Genomic DNA, 26,111 nt, shown 5'->3' with positions numbered 1-26,111 from the left:
GGAAAGACCACAAAGACAAGATAAGAGAGTTTAGGGCTCGTACAGACGTATATAGGCAGTCATTTTTATCTCGTTCTGTTTGGGAGTGGAACAGGGAAAAAAGATGCTAGTTGTGGTACTAGGTACACTCCGCCACGCACCGTATGGTAGATTGTGGAGCATGTATGTAGATGTAGATGTAGATGTAGATGTAGGATGATGAATTAGGGGAACTTTCCAACAATACTGTGAATAATCAGAATGTAGGCTATTCTTTGCCAGTTATGCGTGATGAACTGCAGAGAACTACACGAACTTCAAGAGGGCAAAATACCGTCACATAATCCGATTTCGTTATAAGAGATTTAGGTGTGGCTTCACTAATATTAGCCTATCTTGATGATATTAAAAAAAATCCAACAATGAAATTAGAGCATTTAATAACTAGACTAAAAAATCTAATGACATACTAGATTGCGAATTACGGTATGATAGGAAACTCATCCGTTCAGAAAAGCGATGGTTTTGATTACAAACATTTTCTCACAGTTGGGAAATTTAAAATTTTTTATAAAGCCAGCAATGAAATGGGTGGTTACAGAAATTTGAATCTTCTTTGCTACCAACAAGGCCAACTCCCACAAACTTTAATTCATCTGCAGTTATCCTGAGAAGAACCTGGCACAAGAATTAGATGGACAGACGTGAATGTCGCACCTACGGTGATTTTTATCACACGTGGTACAACTCAAGGTCACGTGAAACATGACATTATCGTGATTCAAAATTATGAACAATCCAATTTCTCATCTCCTGTGCAGCACTTCGAAAACATGATGCGCATGAACAGATATTTAACTTAGCCGTACGGTCCATCGGAACGTTGTGAAGATGATAAGAGACTGTCCAAGCTCTTTTGCAAGAACTGAAATTTGACAATAATGATCACACACACAGAAATAATAGTGGTGAGTATCGGGACGTCCGAGGCGTAATGGAAAACGTAGATGGAATTCGCGTAAACGGTATGATGAGCGACGGTACAAAGACAGGCGGCATGATGTGGCGCATCAGCCCTACAAAATAGATTACAGACGCCCAAGAAATGATTATCGTGACCGTCCGAATTATCAGTACAGGAATAGGGATCGCGGATAGCGTGAACATAGACGTTATGGCAATGAAGACAATTTCAGACGCAATGATAATGACAGAGTAAATGTAAATGGGCTTGACCGCACCGATTCTGATTCCGAACGTGGTGCTCAGGTTCTAGAAATCAGGGCATCGATCCCGCGGGGAACAGTTCTAACAACAGTTACGTGAGACGAAATAATTATTATGACAGATCAATTCAAAACTGGCGCGAACGCAAAAATTCATATTTGGAGCGTGGTGCAACTGTAGAAATCAGGTCGCCCAACTCACGCAACAACTCCAGGCAAAACGAACCGATACAAAAAGACTAACAACTACGCCTGCAAGCGAATCGTTTGCAGTTGCCAACAGTCTACATATAACCTATATTAACTTTGTAGGTTTTGAAGACTTTAGAGACTCATTTTTACAAGAAAATGGCAACTTTCAAAATACACTTGCACATTCCACTTACTGCTGTACTTGTTTCGGATAGGCCCTGTAAATGTGATTAGTGAGACATTGTTTTGTAAATGTGCTCAGTCATCTGTTGGTCCAACTTCGCCTCTATTCAGAACTAAATTGGAATCAGTGATTCAAGGAAAGGATGTTGATGTATGTAATCGGACTTTGTTAGTTTCCATGTGTCAGGAACACAAGTTTTCTGCGAATTTTCTAATCGTTCCTCTTTGGTCACCAGAAGAAATTTTGGATGTAGAGTTTCTACGTGAATAAAATCGAAGTCAAATTTTTGCGATGTTGAAGTAATGTCACAAGTAAATCATGTACCAGTAAGAGTTAAATTTCAGGGATGGAAGATGAAGATGTGAACTGTTTGCGTTTTTTTTTTCTTTCTGGTCTGGGTACAACACTCATTGAATTTGTCTGATGGCTATGTGAACGACATAGCAACATATCATTGTGGATTTGAACGGTCTATTAGTACAGAACAGTTAATTAGAAAGATAGTGCACAGAGATGAGGAAGATTTTGATGCACATACACATGAATTATTCCAAAGTTTTTTTCACACGTCAGGAATTAGACGCAATTTTCTTAATGAATTCAAAGGTAAGGAACATAATAAATTTTTGTGTCTCCTTACGTTATTCCGCTGACATATAGAGGAAAAGCCAAACAGCTTGTTACATGTTGTTAAAAAGAAGGATAATTCTATTAGTCTTGTTCTCCATCCCAGACAGATCAGCACTGCAATATAACTGGAAACAGATCTACCACAAACAATAGACGAATTATTACAGAAATTTCACAGAGTAAAGATTATGTCTTCTATAGATCTGTGATTTAACTTTTGCAAATCTAATTACATCCAAAATGTAGGAAACATACAGCATTTCTCTGTTCTGGGAACTGCTACCAGTTTAGCAAATTACCATTTGGCCTCATTGTTTCATGCGCTGCATTTATCCGAGGTCTGAATACTACCTTGCATGTTAAAGACAGAATATGTCGCTGACGTTTTGATCACTGAAAATTCGTGGGCAGAACATAACGAAGTACTGAGCGAACTATTACAGGCATTTCTTGAGCGTGATATTACAATTAATTTAGAATAATCAGAATTTGGTGAAACGCAAATTAAATTTCTTGGCCATATTGTCTCTATGATAGGTATCTTTTCCGATCCAAAAATCTGAAAGCAATCGAAGAAATGCCTGTACCTACAAACAAACGAAAACTTGGAGAACTTTTTGATCTTTGGAATTTTTATCGACGTTCCATCAGCTTGCAGAGCTTGTCTTCACCTAGACTATGTCAACTCACAGGTAAGAAACAGTCTGGGACCGGGATAACGTCGCTCAGGCCGAATATGATGATCTGAAAACTATACTGCTTAATACCTCCTGATTTATCTCTTGATTTCTGTCTTTCACCAGATAGCTCAAAATCTGGTCTTGCTGTACATTTGTTTCAAGAAGTTGTTGAAAATGGAATTATTACAAAGAAAAGTATCGCTTTATCCAACTGAGTCTTAATCAAAGCCGAACGTAACTATTCTGTCACCGAGATCGAAGCATTAGCCATAGTTTAAGCATTTAAATTTCTTTACTTTCTACAAGGTAAACACACTAAGGCATGTGCCGATCATTGGGCACTTCAGTTTCTTATGACAGCTAAACTAAATCATGATCGTTTAAGACCTTGGGCTTTGTTTCTTCAGGAATTCAGTTTCCTTGTGATTTACATTCTGGGTTCAGAAAACATGATTGCTAATGCAGTTTCACGTGCACCTGCTGGTTTAGTCCAGAGTAATTAGAAAGACTGCAAAGAAAACAATTTTAGTCCGTTATGTATGCAACAAGTAGCCGCTGAAAACTTTATTTCATCTTCATTATGTGACATTGCTCATGAACAGGAGCAAGATCCAATCTGGAAAGATATAAAAGAGGAAAACAAATCAAATACTGCTATAAGACAGTTTTTCCTTGTATGTAACAACATTTTATCCAGACGGAGATGTCCTGACAGTCCTATTTGGGTTATGACCACCCCAGACGAACTCGTTAACAAGCTCATTTGGTAATCACATATCATTTACGCACACTTTGGCGCTAAGATTTGTTTTAAGAAATTACTGGATACATGTTACTTCAACAATATGGGAAAGCGAATTCATACGGTCTTGGCAAAATGAAATAGACGAAATCACCTGTTGTTACATATAAAACACCACTATTTCCGATAATTCCTGTGAAATTAAGAGAATTAGCTGCTGCTGACGTTTTCGGTCCACTTACGAGATTTAAACGTAGTCATTCAATTGTTTTTGTACCTGTTGAGCTTATATCTGAATTTGTGTAATTCAAATCTTTTACGGAAAGCAGCTGCAAAATCTGTATCTACTTCATTCGTCAGGAATTTTCTGAAATAAGTTGGGTATGTTGACAAAGTAGCTCTGATAATGGCCCACAATTTCGTTCTAACACATGACTAAAAACTTTGAGACGTTCAAAAATAAAACCAATATTTTTATTACTGTTTATGCCATCCTGTAACCCTTCTGGACGCACTATGATAGAATTAGGTAAACTTTGCAGATTGTATTGCTATCGTCAACACAGAAACTGGTATTTGTACATTTCGGATATTCAAAATATAATCAGCCAACTACCAAATAATTCTACAACTTTGATTCTACTCATTGGTTCGAAGGATAAACCACCAGCAGTTCATATAAAACAATTAATAGTGTCCTCTACACCTCGATGTTTACAACACAGCGAAGCAATCAGATTAGCTTGGGAAAACATCAAGAAAGCAGCGAAAAGCAAGAAGCTTCATTCTTTAAGGTACTTCCGAAATAGCAGAACAAGCATCAGTCAAAAATCTTCCAAGTTAAACTACTGCCCATCAAGAACTTACAGGTAAGACAGAAAGTGTACTTAAATCGCATTGTCTATCGCATAAAGGAAAGTTTTTAAATGGCAATTTTGTCTTGGTGTACGAAGGTCCTTTTCGCATATGCCGAATCGCACATGCAAATACTGTGGATCTTGAAACCATATGCACACGTAAATCACGAGGTCCTCATCATGTATCAAACATCGAAGAATAGTACCCTAGGAGGTTTACTGTTCTTTAGAAGACATACGCAGTTTCGAGCATTGGTGCCACATCTGATGCAGTACATTTTCTTACTTTAGCTTCCAGCACTGTTTCATATTCTTCAGCTAGTCTGTATATCTGTTAATGTATATTTCACTGTCACTCTACTAAATAGGGAGTTTTAATAAATGCTGACTATCTACTATTTGTGTCCGCCCCAATAGCTGAGTGGTCAGCGTGACAGATTGCCGACCTACGGGTCCGCGTTCGATTCCCGTGTGGGTCGGGGATTTTCTCCGCTCAGGGACTAAATATTGTTCTGTCTTCATCATCATTTCATGCTCACCCTGCGCGCACGTCGCCCAATGTGGCGTCGAATGTAATAAGACCTGCGATATGGCGGCCGGACCTGCCCCGCAAGGGGCCTCCCGGCCAATGACGCCAAACGCTCATTTCTATCATTTCATCTACGATTTGTGTTGTCTGAAAAAAAAAAATTACTTTGAATTTGCTAAGCATAGTTTGAGAAGGTGAGAATTCAGTGGAAGTAGACAATATTTTTTTTTTTTGCATTTATATTTCCGCTACAACAATATGGAAAAGTAAGCCAACTGTGAAAAATATGTATTAGCTGGAATAATTATGAGTTTACTGGTAAATCATCTGACTGAAATGTAACACTGTTCTCTTATTTCATGAGTTCCGAACTTTTCTTTCGAGATCTTGCTAAAGCAGAGTAGACTTGGTTTTGAGGTTCTAAAATAATCATTTGTTTAGTTTGCACATGTAACGAAGTTTCTTGTGACTTGTGGATTTTTTGCTTTACCTTTACCAGATAGAATACCGTTTTTTTTTTTTTTTTTTTTTTTTTTTTTTTTGAGGGAGTTGCAAGAGATTACATTTTTTGTAGGAACATTTTGGTGAACTATGTCATGAATTCTAGAAGTATAAGTGACTACTGATTTTATATTGGATTGTGTACGAGTGGTTCTGAACTGAGAAAGGTATTTGTGTTGGGCAGTAGTTTAACTTGGAAGATTTTTGCCTGATGCTTGTTCTGCTATTTAGGAAGTATCTTAAAGAGTGATAATTGCAGAGTTGTATGATACACATGATGAATCTAGGGAACACTGTTCGAAATAGTTACGGAATATGATGATGAATGTTGCTCAAGGATTACCATGTGAGGCTTATGCTATTGCGCTTCATTATGGTGCAACTATGGTTCATTATGGTGCAATTATTGTATGTTACGTGAAGCACATTATGACTTGTAGGACGTTATGCCGAATGTTAATGAAATATGTCGTTATGAGGAAGACACATGAAGCATTGTATATGATTTAGAAAGGAAGCCTTTTTTGCAGCTATTTATGGAACAAGACAAAGTAAGGAATCTACACTCTTTAAACGAAGCAGCTCACAGCTGTACTTGATACATAGTGGTTCTGTCTGTGCACACTTTGTGCGAAGGTAGTGACAGTGATATTTTTAAGAGGAATTTATTTGGTTATGAAAGAATTTCTAAGAGGATAGTATTACTAATATTTTGTTGCTACCGACGAGATGTATTGTGACAAGTAAGAGCCATCGATTATGGAAAGAACACGAATTACGGTTTGAGATACCAGTCATACTTGCTGTATACATCGTAAACTACAGAAAACACGAAACTTTTAGCTGTATGGAAGACCAGCGTTTGCAGATGACTGTCATTTCACCTCTTTGGAGACGAGAGCGCATATGTGGACGTATCTGTCGAGTAATAGGTATTAATGGTTTTATAAGGATTTTTTCTCTACTGCTGAATTATGTGATGTGCGTGTGAGATGAATTTTGCAGCTTTGTGAAGTTGTGGAATAAGTTACATTTTAACAATGCCAATGTTGCAGCTGGTCTGTTATAGAGAACTGGACATTCCAGAATTACCCAGGTGTATCAAAAACATTGATTCACGACTTGAACTTAAGTATTTTATGCATTTTGACTTCTTCATTTCAGGCTGTTGTACTTTTCACGCCTTGATGCAAGTTTATCTGCTACATTTTTTATGCATGTTGTAAATAATTGTGAAAAATAAGTGACTTCAATACTTTAGTGTCTTTCTATTTAAACAACTGCATTTCACCACTTCTTTTGTCATGATGAATAAAGATGTAGGTTCTGCTACAATGCTGATTCCGGCACGTTAAGTTAATAATTGTAAGACGATGATTTTTGTTTGTCATTAAGTAGTACTGAATAATCTGAAGAGAAGTTATTTGCTTCGTTTTCATTTGATAAACCTTTTCTTTCAGCTACTATTGGACATTTCGAGGATAAAATTTTTTGTGTTGCACCTTAGAGTTGCTTTACAAGATTGAACTTGTCATACTACTTTGTGTTTTCTGTTCGCTGATCATCATGCAAACATTAGTACGATTTTTGAGAAACTAAATATTTGTACTGTGATAAAGATAATTACTTGTGATAATCACTTGTGATAATCATTAACCCAGTAAGGAATGATTAAATGTGTAATAAGTTATGAAAACTAAACTGACTATAGATAGAAGTGACATTGTTTTCTAGCTCCAACTTACGTTAACTGGAGCTCAAGTTCCCTATAATATGTATAAAAGAATTACATACATGCTCATATATATTTTTGTGAAGTACCAAAAGAAATTAGAGTTTCTGAACTTTTTAATTTGTTTGTTTATCTGTAATTCTTAATGTTTTTATGAAAGTGTCTTCTAGCAATGTTAATTTTTTATTTGTATGATAATTTAAATCACACGTAATTACTATGTACATGTCAACACTGCGATCTATGATTAATGGTACCTTTTTCAAATGTGTCCCCATCAATATCTTTGACAAAATCAGTATGTCAAATTTTGCATGATCTGGATCGATGTACTTTATGGCACACCGTATATATCATCGGAAAATTTATATGTATGGAACAAGTTTGCACCATGTGGTTAGCTTGGACTCAATATTTACAACTGTACTTCACGCAACTTGCCATACATATGTAATCATCTGTGCCACACATATTTTGAGTCGTTTACTGACCACTTAGCTTACGTACCTGTTCGTATGATGAAGATTTCATACTCAAGTTTATATAACTTATTGACTATAACTCGTTTGTTTTATTATATCATGTATGAGACTTTTGATCTATGTCAATTACGAGAACCTGTTTTCTCAAAGAGACACAACTTCAATGTTTTTATGATCTTATGAATTTTTGGTATTCAACAAGGTATACTTGCGCTTTACACAGTCAGCAGTGATTTTATACAGTATCTTTATCTGAGTATGAAAAGCAGTGACACACTAAAACATTTCGGTGTGATTGGCAGTGGACATAGTGTAGTTAGCCGCTAGAAAAACCATCCTCTTGGATTTCTATGTCGCTTCAGGCTGTTCTTGAGCTTTAGTGAGTGCAGGTTTAAATGCATTACGGATCTCTTTATCAGAGTACCTTGTTCGTACAACTACAGAGCGCGGATGCCTAAGCTCTGCAGATAAGCTCCCTTCATCTGAGATAATTCTAGCCCTATGAACGAGAGTGCTTAACACCCCAGTGCTTTGAGATGGGTGATGGTAGCTCGTAGATATAGATTAGTATGGATCGGTTTGCGAAACACACTGTGACCCAGGGAGCCATCTTTTCTGCGGATCAAGACATCTAGGAACGGGGGGGTCTCCATTTTTCTTCCCTTCCATGCTGCATCAAATGCTCGCATGGTGGGAGTTAAGGTGTTCCAGAAATGCAGGAAGCGTTGCTGCTCCGTGTCGCCAAACTACAAAAGTGTCGTCCTCATATATGTCAAGACACATTTAGGTTTCAACACCACTGACGGAACGGCTTTTTCCTCGTAGCCTTCCACGAAAAGGTTAGTTACAATGGAGACAAAGGGCTACCCATAGCAACACCGTCAGTCTTCTCAAAAGCGCATGTTTGAATAGATGTAAGCTGTCCTCCTAAAGCTTAGGTCCTATAAGTTGTAATGAATCCACCAAAGGTACTCGTGTGAACAAAGAGGCCACATCGAAACTCACTAATCAGTCAGCTGGTTCTAGACACAAAGTTTTCAGTCGTTGTATAAAATCTTCCGAGTTAGGGATGTGATGTTCACATTTTCCTCCAAATGAGCTTAGAAGAGAATCCAGATGTTTTGCCAGGTAATACACTGCTGGCCATTAAATTTGCTACACCACGAAGATGACGTGCTACAGACGCGAAATTTGACCAACAGGAAGAAGATGCTATGATATGCAAATGATTAGCTTTTCGAAGCATTCACACAAGGTTGGCGCCGATGGCAGCACCTACAACGTGCTAACATGAGGAAAGTTTCCAACCGATTTCTCATACACAAACAGCAGTTGACCGGCGTTGCCTGGTGAAACGTTGTTGTGATGCCTCGTGCAAGGAGGAGAAATGCGTACCATCACGTTTGCGACGTTGATAAAGGTCGGATTGTAGCCTATCACGATTGCGGTTTATCCTATCGCGACATTGCTGCTCGCGTTGGTCGAGATCCAGTGACTGTTAGCAGAATGTGGAATCGGTGGGTTCAAGAAGGTAATACGGAACGCCGTGCTGGATCCCAATGGCATCGTATCACTAGCAGTCGAGATGACAGGCATCTTATCCGCATGGCTGTAACGGATCGTGCAGCCACGTCTCGATCCCCGAGTCAACAGATGGGGACGTTTGCAAGACAACAACCATCAGCACGAACAGTTTGAAGACGTTTGCAGGAGCATGGACTATCTGCTCGGAGACCATAGCTGTGGTTACCCTTGACGCTGCATCACAGACAGGAGCGCCTTCGATGGTGTACTCAACGACGATCCTGGGTGCACAAATGGCAAAACGTAATTTTTTCGGATGAATCCAAGTGCTGTGTACAGCATCATGATGGTCGCATCCGTGTTTGGCGACATCGCGATGAACGCACATTGGAAGCGTGTATTCGTCATCGCCATACTGGCGTATCACTGGGCGTGATGGTTGGGTTGCCATTCGTTATACGTCTAGGTCACCTCTTGTTCACATTGACGGCACTTTGAACAGTGGACGTTACATTTCAGATGTGTTACGACCCGTGTCTCTATCCTTCATTCGATTCCTGCGAAACCCTACATTTCAGCAGGATAATGCACGACCGCATGTTGCAGGTCGTGTACGGGCCTTTCCCGATACAGTAAATGTTCGACTGCTGCCCTGGACAGCACATTCTTCATATCTCTCACCAACTGAAAACGTCTGGTCAATGGTGGCAGAGCAACTCGCTCGTCACAATACGCCAGACACTACTCTTGATGAACTGTGGTATCTTGTTGAAGGTGCATGCACAGCTGTACCTGTACACGCCATCCAAGCTCTGTTTAACTCAATGCCCAGGCGTACCAAGGTCGTTATTACGGCCAGAGGTGGTTGTTCTGGGTACTGATTTCTCAGTATCTACGCACCCAATTTGCGTGAAAATGTAATCACATGTCAGTTCTAGTATAATATATTAGTCCAATGAATACCCGTTTATCATCGGCATTTCTTATTGGTGTAGCAATTTTCATGGTCAGTGGTGTATGTTAATATTGTTTATAACAAACCTGATTCTCTCAGTACAGTTCACAGATGTATAGTAGCACAACCCACGCATTTCCTATAGCAATGAAAGTGATGTGGGGTGAGGAAAGGTTGATTTTTATCGGTCCAGAAGGGAGAGGCAATATGGTGACTCTGAATGTACCATATACAGATGCTTCACTTGTGTGGACAGGTTTCCTTAGAATCATTATCACCAGGAGCCTTATAATATAGGGTTCGGGACGTGAAACTGTCGCACCTCAGGTAGGTGGGAAGTCCCGGGGAGAGTGGGTGACGTTAATGTATCTCGCCCAATTCCGTAGGATGTACCTGACTCCCGATATGTAGTGTAGTATCCCCCTTATCTTGAGATACGCGTCCCTTTAAAGGCGTAACTGACCGTACTCAAATGTTTCTGACGTAAATCAGAATTAATTGTTGTGACAGATATAACGCCTCAGCGACACTATTTTTTGTAACATAGCCCGTTTGTTTATGTGTCTCTTTTGAGCTGTACAATTGAAGACAACTAAAATATGTAAAGGACTATAAGCATGTACTGGCTGCTGCTAAATAGTTGGCAAGAACTGTGCTAAACCCACAAGTAAGAATTATTTTACATTTTCAAATACCTAAGAAAAACAGATCTATCGTCAATGTATTTGTATTACAGCTAAATTAATTCATTAGCTCACAAGAGACAAATGTTACGTTCAGACTGTTAAGTAGAATACATTTGACAGTGGAAATTATTCCTCGATACACGACTCAGCTATTTTAATCAACTAAATAAATATCGAGTGTGAGAGTACAAATCCGAATGTCCACAGTTGGTATAAGGGAATCCACTGTCGCTGACGAGTCAATTAAGCTGTGGTAATGATGTGCACGTGTAAAATCTGAAAAGGAGAAATGCCAAGTTGCTTTGCGGTTTGGGCGCACAATAAATTGCTTGTCCCCTTATAACTGGCCACGTAAGTCGGTTCCAAGGCCGCAGGAAGGCAATGACGTTCCACCTCTAACAGGACCACGCCAAGTGAAGCACCTAACCTTTCAGTTCACCCTTGTATTAGCTGACAGAATTATTCAAGTGTATCCCGCATGGCAAGTGCGTTACTGCGTTAAAAGTGAAACAACTCTTTTTATAGTCACAGGCTTTGAATGACTATTTATCACAGATAAAATGAAACATATAAATTCGATGGACACATTATATGGGATATTGTGATTAACTTATCCATTAAACAAGTACCTGTGTGCAAGACATAAGGACGAAGGTAAGTTTCGCAAGATGTGTGACTTCCACGTAACACACCTCGATGAAACTTGGACTATACACAGAAATAATTATTACATTATACTGTACAAGGAAGAGCCAAAGAAACAGGTACGCATGCCTAATGTCATGTAGGGCCCTCGCGAGCACTCAGAAGAGCGCAGCACGATGTGGTATGGATTCCACTAATATCTGAAGTCGTGTTTGGAGGGAACTGACACAATGACTCCTGCAGGGCTGTCCATAAATCGGTAAGAATACGAGGGGTTGGAGATCTCTTCTGAACAGCATGTTACAAGGACATGCTCAATAATGTTCATGTTTGGTGAGTTTGGTGGTCACCGGAAGAGTTTAAATTCAGAAGAGTGTTTCTAGAGCCACTGTGTACCAATTCATGCCTATGGGGGTGTCGTATTGTCTTGCTGGAATTGCCCAAGCCCGTCGGAATGCATAATGGACATGAATGGATGCAGGTCGTATCTAAAACCTTTCAGAGTCGTATCTAAACGTACACCACTCCAACCGCACACGCCCCACACCATTACATAGCCTCCACCAGTTTGAACAGTCCCCTGCTGACATGCAGGGTCCATGCATTCATGAGGTTGTCTCCATACCCGTACACGTCCATCCGCTCGATACAATTTGAAACTAGACTCGTCCGACCAGGCAACATATTTCCAGTCACCAGCAGTCCAAAGTCTGTGTTGACAGTCTCAGGTGAGGCTTAAAGCTTCGTGTCGTACATTCATAAATGGTACACGAGTGGGCCTTCGGCTCCGAAAACCCATATCTATAATGTTTCGTTGAATGGTTCGCACGCTGGCAAAGCATTGAAATCTGCAGCAATTTGCGGAAATGTTGCACATCTCTCACACTGAACGATTCTCTTCAGTCGGTCGGTGGTCCCGTTCTCGCAGGATCTTTTCCCGGCCGCAGCGACGTCGGAGATTTGATGTTTTACGGGATTCCTAATATTCAGAGTACACTCGTGAGATGGTCGCACGGGAAAATCCCCACTCCATCGACACCTCGGAGATCTGTGTCGCATCGCTCGTGCGACGACTACAACACCACGTTGAAACGCACTCACATCTTGATAAACTGCCATTTTAGCAGCATTAACCGATCTAGCAACTGCGCCAGACGCTTATTGTCCTATATAGGCGTTGCCGACCGTAGCGTCGTTATTCTGCCTGTTTACATATCTCTGTATTTGAATACGCATGCTTACACCAGTTTTTTGGCGCTTCATTGTGTTACAGAAAGTAATTTGAAAAAATACGCAGTGAGGCGAAAAAAGTTACACTTTTATTCAAAGACAATAATTACACTGACGTCACCGCTATTTCTGATGGTCTCTGGACATTACGAAGAGTGTGACATGCATCTTAACAGGGCGTATAATGACCACGGACAGCAATGTATGCTATGCAACATGCTCCAATGCTGGTACTAAAGTGGTAAGGAGGTTTTGTGGTAGGGCGTACCATTCCTCCATCGGCACGGTTGAAAACTGCTAGTTTGTCGTTCGTGCATGTTGACATGTTCGACAGGGCATTTCAGAAGTGTTCGTTGGAGTCTAAATTAGGAGAACGGACAGGCCAGTCGATTCGCGAGTGTCGCCTCGTTCCAAGAGATTCTCCAATTCCGCAGTTCGATGGGGTCGCTTATTGTCATCTATAAAAGTGAAATCAGGATTGAATGCATCAGTGGAAAGACGCATATAGGTAAGGAGTACACGTCAAGCATTGTCGAACGTGGAACAAAGCGATGCATTCTAAAGCTCTTCGATTTCTGAAATTCAGACTGTGATCAGGGATGATAGCTTTACAGATGGATGAGTTCCACTACGTTGTATCTTTCTCTGCGCCACTGGAAATCATCGTGCATTACATGATAGAGAGAGACGCTGTCTCCCATGCCTACTTATACTCGTTGTAGCCAATCAGCTAATCGCCAGGTCACTAGAACGGCAGCGTTACCTATGTGCTTTACACTGCCACTGAAGTATAAGGTCTCTGAGTGCAGTGCCTTGTAGTGGAATAAAATTTCAAAGAAGGAATGAAGGCACATGAGGATCATATACTAATGTTAAAGTGTATGAATGGCGATCGATTCTGTCTGTGAACACAGAAAGACTATTGAGTACAATTAACTTTTCACTCAGGAATGAATCTGCGTTAAGAGTAAAAAAGTAAAGCGCGTAAGTAATACAGTGCAGAACAAAACGAATAAGATCGTCGAAGCTGGAGAAAGCACAGTAGAAAATTTGTACAGTTCTATAATTTAGCAAAAGCAAAAGATGTATAAAATGCAGATTGACACAAGAGAAAAAAAGCTGCGTAGTGTGGGAGTGACGCGTGAAGCGTGGTAGAAAACGTAGCAGTAGAACAGGAAGCATTTGGATTGGGGTACTACAGGAAGAATTTGAAAATTGAATGGACAAAGAGAGCTAGAAATGACGAGCTGTAAGAAAGAGTAGGAGAAGAATTAAGTCCTTGGGTAAATCCTACAAGAAAAAGGGAGTTGCTATTGGGATAAGTATAAAGCCAGGCAAGATAATACACTACTGGCCATTAAAATTGCTGTACCACGAAGATGACGTGTTACAGACGCGAAATTTAACCGACGGGAAGAAGATGCTGTGATATGCAAATGATTAGCTTTTCAGGGCATTCACACAAGGCTGGCGCCGGTGACGACACCTACAACGTGCTGACATGAGGAAAGCTTCCAACCGATTTCTCATACACAAAAAGCAGTTGACCGGCGTTGCCTGGTAAAGCGTTGTTGTGATGCCTCGTGTAAGGAGGAGAAATGCGTACCATCACGTTTCCGACTTTGATAAAGATCGGATTGTAGCCTATCGCGATTACGGTTTATCGTATCGCGACATTGCTGCTCGCGTTGGTCGAGATCCAATGACTGTTAGCAGAATATGGAATCGGTGGGTTTAGGAGGGTAATACGAACGCCGTGCTGGATCCCAAAGGCCTCGTATCACTAGCAGTCGAGATGACGGGTATCGTATCGAATGGCTGTAACGGATCGTGCAGCCACGTCTCGATCCATGAGTCAACAGATGGGGACGTTTGCAAGACAACAACCATCTGCACGAATAGTTCGACGACATTTGCAGCAGCATGGACTATCAGCTCGGAGACCATGGCTGCGGTTACCCTTGACGCTGCATCACAGACAAGAGCGCCTTCGATGGTGTATTCAACGACGAACTCGGGTGCACGAATGGCAGAACGTCAATTTTTCTCATGAATCCATGTTCTGTTTACAGCATCATGATGGTTGCATCCGTGTTTGGCGACATCACAGTGAACACACATTGGAAGCCTGTATTCGTCATCGCCCTACGGCGTATCACCCGGCGTGATGGTGTGGGGTGCCATTGGTTACACATCTCGGTCACCTCTTGTTCGATGTGTTACGACCCGTGGCTCTAACCTTCATTCAATCCCTGCGAAACCCTACATTTCCGCAGGATAATGCACGACCGCATTTGCAGGTCCTGTACGGGCCTTTCTGGATACGGGAAATGTTCGACTGCTCCCCTGGCCAGCACATTATCCAGATCTCTCACCAATTGAAATCGTCTGGTCAATGGTGGCCAAGCATCTGGCTCGTCTCACAACGCCAGTCAATATTCTTGATGAACTGTGGTACCGTGTTGAAGCTACATGTACACGCCATTCAAGCTCTTTTTGACTCAATGCCCAGGTGTATCAAGGCCGTTATTACGGCCAGAGGTGGTTGTTCTGGGTATTGATTTCGCAGGATCTATGCACCCAAATTGCGTGAAAATGTATTCACATGCCAGTTCTAGTATAATATATTTGTCCAATGAATACCCGTTTTTCATCTGCATTTTTCTTGGTGTAGCAATTTTAATGGCCAGTAGTGTAACTTCGTAGTGAAAGGGACCACAGAGGAAGAATTTGGGGACATATAAAAACTTGTGTTTGTTAAATAGGTAATAGAGAACGTTCGGTGTGATACTTGCGGAGTAATAGTAGTGTGGCTGTGATGGAGACCACGTAAGTGATTCTTTTGTGACCTGTTCTTGAGAACAACTCTCCTATTTGCCATCAATTAACTCAGGATATAACTAGAATGCAGAAGCGTGCTGCCAGTCTTCCAATAACCAGGTTAAATATACTAAGCAATCATTGGTAGAAAGATGTTCATTTCACTAAATTTGGCGAATTCAGAAACTGTATGATCAAGATAAACTTTAAGACTTTCAATTTTGAAGCTCACGGAAGGATAGTACGAACAAGATAACAAACCCATGAGTTAGTACGGAGACATACAAATAATCTTTCTTGAGATCCAACGACGAGCGGAACAGGAAAGTGAAGGACAAATAACGATGCGCAAATCCCTTCGCCATGCTCTATGCAATTGTCTTTGAAGTATTTCTGTAAATGATATCAGCAGAACTGTACCAAATGGTTCAAATGGCTCTGAGCACTACGGGACTTAACATCTGAGGTCTTCAGTCCCCTAGAACTTACAACTACTTAAACCTAACTATCCTAAGGATATCACACACATCCATGCCCGAGGCAGTGGTCGCCTAGAACCGTCTAGAACCGCTCGGCCACACCGGCCGGCAGAACTGTACCAATCACCACAAGATGTGGGTATCTTATTGGAATATTAAACAAATGGAGCCCCGCCGAGTGTCCACGCGGTTAGAGGCGCCATGTCCCGGACTGTACGGCCCCTCCCGCCGGAGGTTCGAGTCCTCCCTTTGGCATGGGTGTGCGTGTGTTTCATTGCGTAACTTAGTTTAAGTAGTGTGAAAGTCAAGGGACCGATGACCTGAGCAGTTTTTTTCCCTTTGGAATTTACACACATTTGAACGTTTTGAAACAAATGTAATATCTAATGACATAATGTTTAGTCAGTTTTAGTTCAATAATACGCTACTAGGAGCTTCTGTATCCGCGTCAAAGGAGAAAGGAGTGTATGTGATTTCTTTAAATGATTTTAATCTTGTTCTCTTTTGTTCTCTTATATGAGTATCGCCGATCTCTCTTCGTAGACACGTTAAGTAACTTAAGGCTCTCCTGTTGCCAGTGTATGTTGCCAACGGTTTAGCCATGTGGTTTCACAGAGTACGGTCGTGACAGAGATGTATCAGAGGTGTCGGCGCAGCCGTAGCTGGTGCGTAGAACACCAGAGATACAACGTCTTGGAAGGCAGCCAGTGCGGGGCCCACGTGCCGAATACAGACACACTCTCACTTGCTGCCAAGGACGGCCACGTGTGTGGCCCATCCTGACAACTCGAGCAACACTTGCAACCAGGTATCAGTTATGTGGTAACAGAATACATACAAATTCTTAAAGGCAGAGGAATCTGGTCTCGATCGTAGACATCCAACTGTTATGTTGATAAAGGCGTTTAAGTACTCAAACAAATAGTGTTTGAACTCCAAAGTATTACAGATTCGTTTAGTGATTATTTTCATAATCATAAGGAAAATACAGGTTTCTAAACTATCTGTCAGATTAAAATTGTATCCTGGATTGTGAGTCGTCAACAGAACCCAACCTATCGTGGGAGATGCTCTTAGTAGTAAAGCATGACAAGGATCCTGGTTCGAGTACTGGTCTGACAAGCAGATTTAATTCCGCAATAAGTTTCAAGCCTGCACAAAATGGCCGGCCGGTGTGGCCGAGCGGTTCTAGGCGCTACGGTCGCAGGTTCGAATCCGGCCTCGGGCATGGATGTGTGTGATGTCTTTAGTTTAGTTAGGTTTAAGTAGTTCTGAGTTATAGGGGACTGATGACCTCAGATGTTAAGTCCCATAGTGCTCAGAGCCATTTGAACCATTTTTTTGCTCAAAAGGAATCTAGGAAGGAAAGATTTATTCTGGAAACATAGATGATAATAATTCTGCGTGTCTCTGAGAACTACAGTTGGAACTGTTTATGAAAATTGAAGTGAAACTTGATAGCATAGATTTCATTGTACTAATAGCTATGATTTTTATTAAGATTATGGCATGGTTACATGTGTAATAACACTAGTTTTTTTCAAGTTTTCAAGTATAGGCACAAATGAGCTCAAAAATTATAATTGCTCAATACGAAATAAAAATGAACAGTGATTTAGTTTACTGTTTATGGTATATTTCAAGTACACGGCTGTTCTTACGCCTGTAAGTAGGAATGCGGAATAGGAGGGGTGTCAATGGATTGCCTGCTTGCAGGCGCCTAGTACTTCCACCATAGTTTCTCGTTGTACGGAAACATTCTTAAAGTGTTCAGTAAAGGTCGGTAAGTGGCACCAACTGAGTGGTATTAGAGGGATGCTTTGTGTGGTGTCACCGCCAGACACCACACTTGCTAGGTGGTAGCTTTAAATCGGCCGCGGTCCATTAGTACATGTCGGACCCGCGTGTCGCCACTGTCAGTGATCGCAGACCGAGCGCCACCACACGGCAGGTCTCGAGAGACTTACTAGCACTCGCCCCAGTTGTACGGACGACTTAGCTAGCGATGCACACTGACGAAGCCTCGCTCATTTGCAGAGCAGATAGTTAGAATAGCCTTCAGCTAAGTCAATGGCTACGACCTAGCAAGGCGCCATTTGCATTACATTGCATGTATCTACAGAGTCTCACTTGTATCGTCAAGAGCGATGTACAACAAGGATGGATTAAAGTATTCCAGCAGCTACGTACTTTTCTTTATAGCATTCATTACGTATCCTGTTTCAGACCTAACGCCCGCCTGCGTGAGTTAGCGCGTGCATCTTGGCCGCCTCTTTCAATTAGTGTGCGTAGTGTTGGCAAGTCTGCCGACACTACACTTTGTCGTTTTATTCACGCATGTGTCAATGTCACATCCATCTGTGTTCACACACCACGCGAGGGTGCGGAACAGGAAGGTTGAAAAACTGAAGTACCCTTTGCCTCCTCAGATTGGGTTCATATTTCGTCGAATGCTTCTAAATGAACGCTAGCGGTTTCTCCCTGTACACCAGAGCAAAAACTATGGTCGCCCTGCATTCCACTGCGTCCTTTTGGTCATCAAACTGCGAACTGTCGTGTTTGACCCCGAATTGTTTGCGAATCACATTGCCAAGAAAATGAGTAGTTTTGTAAGTAGGCTGTTTAGGTTTTCTTATTGGTAACGCCACCTCTGTATGAAAATCACTGGCTGTGCTGTGTGCAGTCTGTGGCTGCTTTGCATTGTTGTAATACTCGCCATTGTAGTGTTAGGCAGCTGGCTGTGAACAGCGCGTAGCGTTGCGCAGTTGGAGGTGAGCCGCCAGCAGTGGTGCATGTGGGGAGAGAGATGGCGGAGTTTTGTAATTTGTCATGAACTGCTATATATATTATGACTTTTGATGATATTAAGGTAAATACATTGTTTGTTGTCTATTAATATATTTCATTTGCTAACTATCCCTATCAGTAGTTAGTGCCTTCCGTAGTTTGAATCTTTTATTTAGCTGGCAGTAGTGGCGTTCGCTGTATTGCAGTAGTTCGAGTAACCAAGATTTTTGTGAGGTAAGCGATTTGTGAAATGCATAGGTTAATGTTAGTCAGGGCCATTCTTTCGTAGGGATTTTTTGAAAGTCAGATTGCGTTGCGCTAAAAATATTGTGTGTCAGGTTAAGCACAGTCCTGTATAAATTGTTCAAAGGGGACGTTTCATATGTCGACCCTTAGCCGAGGATACCTCACTGGAATCTTCTGATTTTTTCTTGTAGTTTGTGTGATTAATGTAGCTTTTGTTTATTGCTAGCGCGTAATTGTAGAGAAAATCTCCTTTGTAGTTGCAGTATTTCATTGTTGTACAGTAAAACAGTTGTGGCATGCATGTAGATTTGCACCAAGTATTTCGCAGCTGCGCTTGCAATTAACTAGATATTATTTTCAGGGCTATGTTAATGTGTTCTCTTATTTTTGCTCTTCAAATTGTGCTTTTCTGTGTTATCGTGTGAAATATTGTGACAATAATGGCGTGTGAAAAACGTAACACTAGGCTCCAAAGTAAACTGAAAAATAATAGTGACGACGAGCGTAGCTTATCAGCACCACTGTGTAATGAAGTAACAGACATTCAAAGTAGTAATTTGGTAATAGTGCATAGGGAAATGGAGCGGGCGGCAAATAATGGTGTAGACAGTGAAACAAGTAGTGAACAGGGAAGCATTATCGATCGATCGGTCGGCAATAGCTTGCCTCAGGAATCCGAAATGACAGAACACAATATTGCAACTACTGTAGACTCAGGTTTTGGGTCCTCACCGTTTTCTCAAAGTAGTCAAGACACATTTTCTGATCGTCAAAATGTAAATGTTGCCGGTGCAAATGCACTGCCGAAAAGCGTAGAGGAACTGGTTCCAGACACTAGTACATTACTATTGCAATTAATGCAGCAAATGAAACAAAATCAGAGACAAACACAGCAACAATTAGACACAATGGAACAAAATCAGAGACAAACCCAGCAAAAGCTTCAAAAGTTAGACACGATGGAACAAAATCAGAGACAAACACAGCAACAGCTTCAAAAGTTAGACTCATTGGAACAAACTCTTGAACAAACACTTGAAGATTTAACTACTGAGCTACATAACATTGAATCGAAATGTCAAAGTCTGTAATGACGTAAAAACTCAAATTTGTGAGCATTTCCAACCTATTTTTTCGCTGCATGAAGATGCATTACAGAATCACGGAGCAGCCATAAAAGAACTGCAAACTATTGTTCATGAAAATCATGAGACCTTGCAAGCTAAATTTGACTCAGTTGCATCTACCGATTCGGTTACGCAACTTGCAAAAACTCAGGAAAACTTAAAGGACACAGTAGATACTCTGAAACTTGGTTCAGAAAAACACACTGAGGAAATAAGTATACTATCGGAGAAAGTAGCCGAACTTTCGGATCAGTTCACTAATTTATCTACGAAGGTAGATGATAATCTGATTGACGCAAGACCGGTAGTCTGTAATGACACAGAAGAGTATGAACAAATTAGGAAATTCAAACAAAATCAGAATCAAATTAATACACAACACCAGAGAGAAATCCGGGAAGTACAAGATGAGCTGACACAGGTAATACAAGAATTACGTATTTCAGAGGACACTCGCACTTCAACACGGGAAGAGGGACTTAGAAATACGGAAAAGCCACAAAATAATAACACAGGGCATTTCGGAAATTATGAAAGAAATTGGCAAGGTGCACCGAATTTTGAGATGGAACCGCCGACACGACGTAACAATGACCGATATGCGACTCGCCGACATGATGACTTTGACTATAAGCTGTTCATTACTACACGTAAATTCAAAACATTTAAGAATTCTGGCAACGACATTCATCCACAAGCGTGGCTCCATCAATTCTCTCATTGTTTTCCTCCCAACTGGTCATTAGAACACAGATTAGAATTTATGTGTGGCTATTTAGAGAATGAACCAGCTGTAAGAATGCGATCAGTCATTCACGATTGTCACAGTGAAGGAGAATATTACCATACCTTCCTCTCAGCATATTGGTCTCAAGCTACACAAGACCGAGTAAAACATAGCATCATAATGATGAAACATTTCGAACAATCTGAATTTTCCAGTCCTGTGAAATATTTTGAAGACATGTTGCACAAGAATCAGTACCTGACAAACCCATACAGCCCCTCAGAACTCATCCGCATTTGCTTAATCAAATTACCTGAACATTTACGACATATTATTTTAGCAGGACGTTGCAAAGAAGACATTGAGGCTTTTCAGGGACTGTTACAAGAACTGGAAATTGACACTGACAATCGGGGAACGCGGAAACAGGAGCACAACAATTACAGATCACATCCGTCACAATTCCACGATGACAGAAATAATATACGACAAGGCTATTCTTTCAACGTAAACCGTGACCGAAACAGACACCACCCGTATGACAACCGTTGGCAGAGTAGTAATAATTACAGGGAAAGATCACCTCTCCGCGGTAATGACTATCACAGAGACAATCAGAGAAACAGAAAATATGGGAACCAAAACAATTATTATCAAGGGAGGCAGAATAACTTCAGACGCAACAGTTTGGCGCACAGTTACGATTCAGGGAGAAATTCTCCACCACGTGACGGACAAGGAAGAAACTACGGAATCTACCGACATGACGACAGACGATATATTCGTAGCGACAGACCTGAACTGCATCAGAACTGGCGGGATTCAAACAGGGCAGGGCCTTCTCGTCAGAGTGAATTTGTAGAAGTTAGGTCTCCTAATCCCAATAACGGCACGCGCCAACAAAGAGACAGACAATGACTCGCACAGCAGGCAGCCGCGTGCGCCCGCTGGCTCCGAGAAAAATAACATAAGACGCTAGCCTTGAGAAAAAATCCAGTGTTCCTTACCGACGTAACCACATGATAATTGCGTTGAAGTTGAAACTCTGCGTACTAGGAAGAGTAAAGGTTTACACCACATTTCACATGTAAAACCGTTTATTGAATGATAATCTGCTGTTTAACTTAGTCTTTGCCATAAAACTTCTCACTTCACATTTCTAGTATGCTTTGTCAGACTTAGTATCTGTTAACATGCAACAATGTTTGAAGTTATATATCCAGTCTAGAACGCAGGGAACATTTTTAAACGGAAATTACAAATGCAATGCTATAGTGAACAGACGACACAATGTTGTTATTTGTACATTCTTGCTTGTTAGTTGCACAATTACGTAACGACTATAAGGCTCACATACTTAGAACATTTACCAGTACTGCTAATGAGATTTTAATGCAACATTTTGGTTTACTTGAAATTTGGTGTATCATGAGGTAAGTACATTGGCTTCTGCAGAACTTAGCTTTCGGAGGACGATAACTACGACACTTCCACAGAGATTATCTTACAGCATGACGCACATTTAGCGCTACAGGACACGTATTTGAGTGATTAATTTCGCACTTAAAACATGCATTTTTTTAGATATTTGAAGTACAATGATACAAGGGTTTTCCGTGATATATTTCATTCCATTGTTGTAATCTGTAACACCTGAGGGTATAATTGCATTAATCCTCAGGGGGGTACACGCTTACTTTGTGTACCATGTGTGTGGCAAGCACAAGGAGCCCTAGCTAATATGGTATTTGCTTATACAACTTTACACATCAGTACCATATTTCTCTAAGACAAAATTACACAGCTAGCTGATCATTTAACTGAGAGAGACAAACATTTTTTTTACTACGTCAGTGACAGATGTTTACGCAAGTACACCGTTGGATAACTTCACACTTATGAAATTGTATTTTGTCTGTACTTTGTAAACTGTTCATATTTTTTCGGAACCATTGTGATACTATGAGAGCTTTGAGATATGTGGTATGGGATCATGATTTTTAAAGTACGTTTGAGGCAGATGACACTTTTGACATGAGCAGAGAATTTTTTTTAGGTTTTGAAATTATTGGAGGAAGCTACGACGATTTTGAGAGTTGACTGAGGTGTTATGATGTTATTATTACGATGACTATGTGTGTTATGCTGTTGCGGTATGTTTATGATCAGTAAGCTGATGCTATATGAGTTATTTGATTATGCTACATATCTGTTATGATGAAATACTGAAGAAGTGTCGACGAATAAGGTAAGGAATAATGAATAGTGGTTAGGGACTCTGACTTGTGAAAAAAAGGATGTTGGAAACCAAGAATCGTACTTTAAGAGTTATGAAATGTGTGTAAATGCTTGAATGTACCACAATGCCGACGAAAATTTTTTGGACACTGTTATATTGACAGGATTTTGTTTCTACACATTTGTAACATAAATTTTCGACCTGTGAAATTTTTATATGAGACGGTCACTGTAGTGGAAACTGGTGTCGTAAATATTTTGGTAAGAAAGTTAAGTGACCACCTGCACCTAATGCATCGTGGGTACCCAGCTGGGCGACAGTCGCCTTGAAAAAAGCCATTAGCGTATGCCTTCCAGAGGCACAGGTGGGAAAAAAAAGGGAGGCCATTATCCTCGCTATTGACATACCTTTGTAGAAAGTACCACAAATACGACACACTCATTACTTGGAAAGATACTTACGTCTGCACACCTGATTATGACAAGCGTCTTTCTCGAGAATTGAGAGAATTTTTACTGCCTTATGAAATGCCATATGGCTAATGAATGATGTTTCATGCCTTCCTTTGTACATATTTGCTCATTTTCTTTAATATCTAGTTTCTAGCTGCACTGCAGCATTGGTTAAAATAAAATTTAATATATGTACTAATATAGTTATTTTATGCCTACAGATCCAGTCAATAAGAAATTTATGATCTACTTCCAAGAAAACGAGGGCACATAAATAGACATTTCCCTTCACAGGAATTGCATAAATAATTTGTTTACGATTTGGTAACTTATCTGCTAGTGTAAGTTCTCGTGATGCATCACTATAGTGTTAAGATGTGACATAGATATTAGCCATGGCCATTTTTAGTATAATATTCTTTCTGCTTGAGCTTTGTCATGTTTAGGTTTATAGCATTTGCTGCTGCTGCTTGCCAGGCATAGTGTTACTGAATTTGACTTTGTATTACTATTGATTTATTTTTGTTGTTTGCTGCACATTGCCTTATATTAGTTGTAATATTGCAATTGCTCTGCTAATTTATGCTGCTTGCTTTGGCATTTGTATTTTTTTATCATTACTGTTTGTGTTAATTGTTTTGTGCTGCTGCATTGCCTCATCCCTTAGTTTAGCATCTGAGCTCAGTAGATTTAAGTTAGCTTAAGAGGGGGTAGACCATATAAGAAAATAACTATGATGAATTGGAAGAAATGCATTTAGAAGCTATAAGAAAATGGTTTGGCCAAAAAAAAAAAAAGTAGGCTTTAGGGACAACAGGTTTAGGTAGGATTTTCTCAGAAATAAATGATGAGGTAAGATAATGGTAAATAAATAATGAGGTAAGAAATATGAGAACATATAAATACAGAAAGCATGCTTGAATAGGATTTTTTTTTGGTGGAAACAAATGTTGAAATAAGACGAAAGATCTATGGAATGAAGGTTTGGGTTGGACTGCAGTACCAATGTCACACTTAAAAAACGAACCCTGTCTTTCCTTTTGTATTATTTTGCTATGTGTGTATGTACCAATGTGTATTTGTCTTTTTCCTGCCATTAAGTGTTTAGCTAATAAGATTTATGTTGTAGAATTTTTCAAATACTATGTTATTTTCCTTTTAAAGATGCTTAGACATTATTTATTCTGTTTTGTTTTAATGCTCATGTGTGAAGTCGATGTTTCAATAGTTAATCTGATCTTTATGTATGTACTTATGTCATTATTTTTGTAACACTGATGTATACGTTTATTTCTATTCTTTTGTAAAGCCCATATTACTACACATGTTATCTGTACTATTATGTTCTTTAATGATGTATTTTGTACCTTTGTAATTGTATTTTCATGTTGTAATTTTATAATTGTATGGACACCAGTTCTTCAAATTAAGTTACATTTCACTGCACACGTTTCTGTTGGTCATAGTATATGGACAATATGTGAGAAGTAGGGACTGATAATGTTTGCACGTGTGTTAATGATTCAGCAAGGGACTGGATAACAGCATTGCTGGTTCTAAGGACATTTCAAACAAATTTTTGTGAGTGGACAAGTGGTGGTTTATGGACTTGCTATATTGTCCGCAAGACTCTTCCATGGTGATTGTGCACCTGCACAGTTGCAACAGATGGCTGCTGGCCGTCTCTACAAGGACTACAGTGGGTCTGTATCTTTGATGGCCCACTATTACCATTATTTCTACAAGGACTGCAGTGGGTCTGCACCTCTGGTGACCCACCAATACCATTATTTCTACAAGGACTACAGTGGGTCTACACCTTTGCTGACTCACCAGTACCATTATTTCTACAAGGACTGCAGTGGGTCTGCATCTTTGATGGCCCACCAATACCATTAATTCTATAAGGACTGCAGTGGGTCTGCACCCCTGGTGGCCCACCAATACTGTAATCTCTACCAGGACTATAGTGGGTCTACTCTGTGATGACCTACCTACCAATATTCTTCAAAACTTCGACTGACTCTGCTGTGGGTTTGCTCTGTTGTGGCGCATTACCTGTCTGCATGTCGAGAGTCAGCACTGTCTTTCCGTTGGAAGGTCAACACTACTTCTTCAAGACTGCATGGAAATCCACTACTTCTGTGTGCATTTTCTTTTACTGCTCAGACTTTGAGAAAAACACTGCAATTTTACTGTGACGAATGATGAGGACTGTCTTTATGGACTGTGAGAAAATTTTAGCTTTTGACCAACATTGTATCAATAAGCGTGTGCATTTGATATCTTTGTTATTGTAATTATGAAAAATTTTATCAAATCATTATTGGCCACTGCCCAAAACAATTTGTAAAATTTTTTGTGGGGAGCATGGGGGCTATGTGGGTAGGCAGTTTAGGTTTTCTTATTGGTAACGCCACCTCTGTATGAAAATCACTGGCTGTGCTGTGTGCAGTCTGT

The sequence above is a fragment of the Schistocerca serialis genome, chromosome 1, assembly GCF_023864345.2.
Source record: "Schistocerca serialis cubense isolate TAMUIC-IGC-003099 chromosome 1, iqSchSeri2.2, whole genome shotgun sequence".
Classification (NCBI taxonomy): domain Eukaryota; kingdom Metazoa; phylum Arthropoda; class Insecta; order Orthoptera; family Acrididae; genus Schistocerca; species Schistocerca serialis.
The sequence above is the reverse complement of the archived record's forward strand: the minus strand, read 5'-3'. Positions refer to the sequence as shown.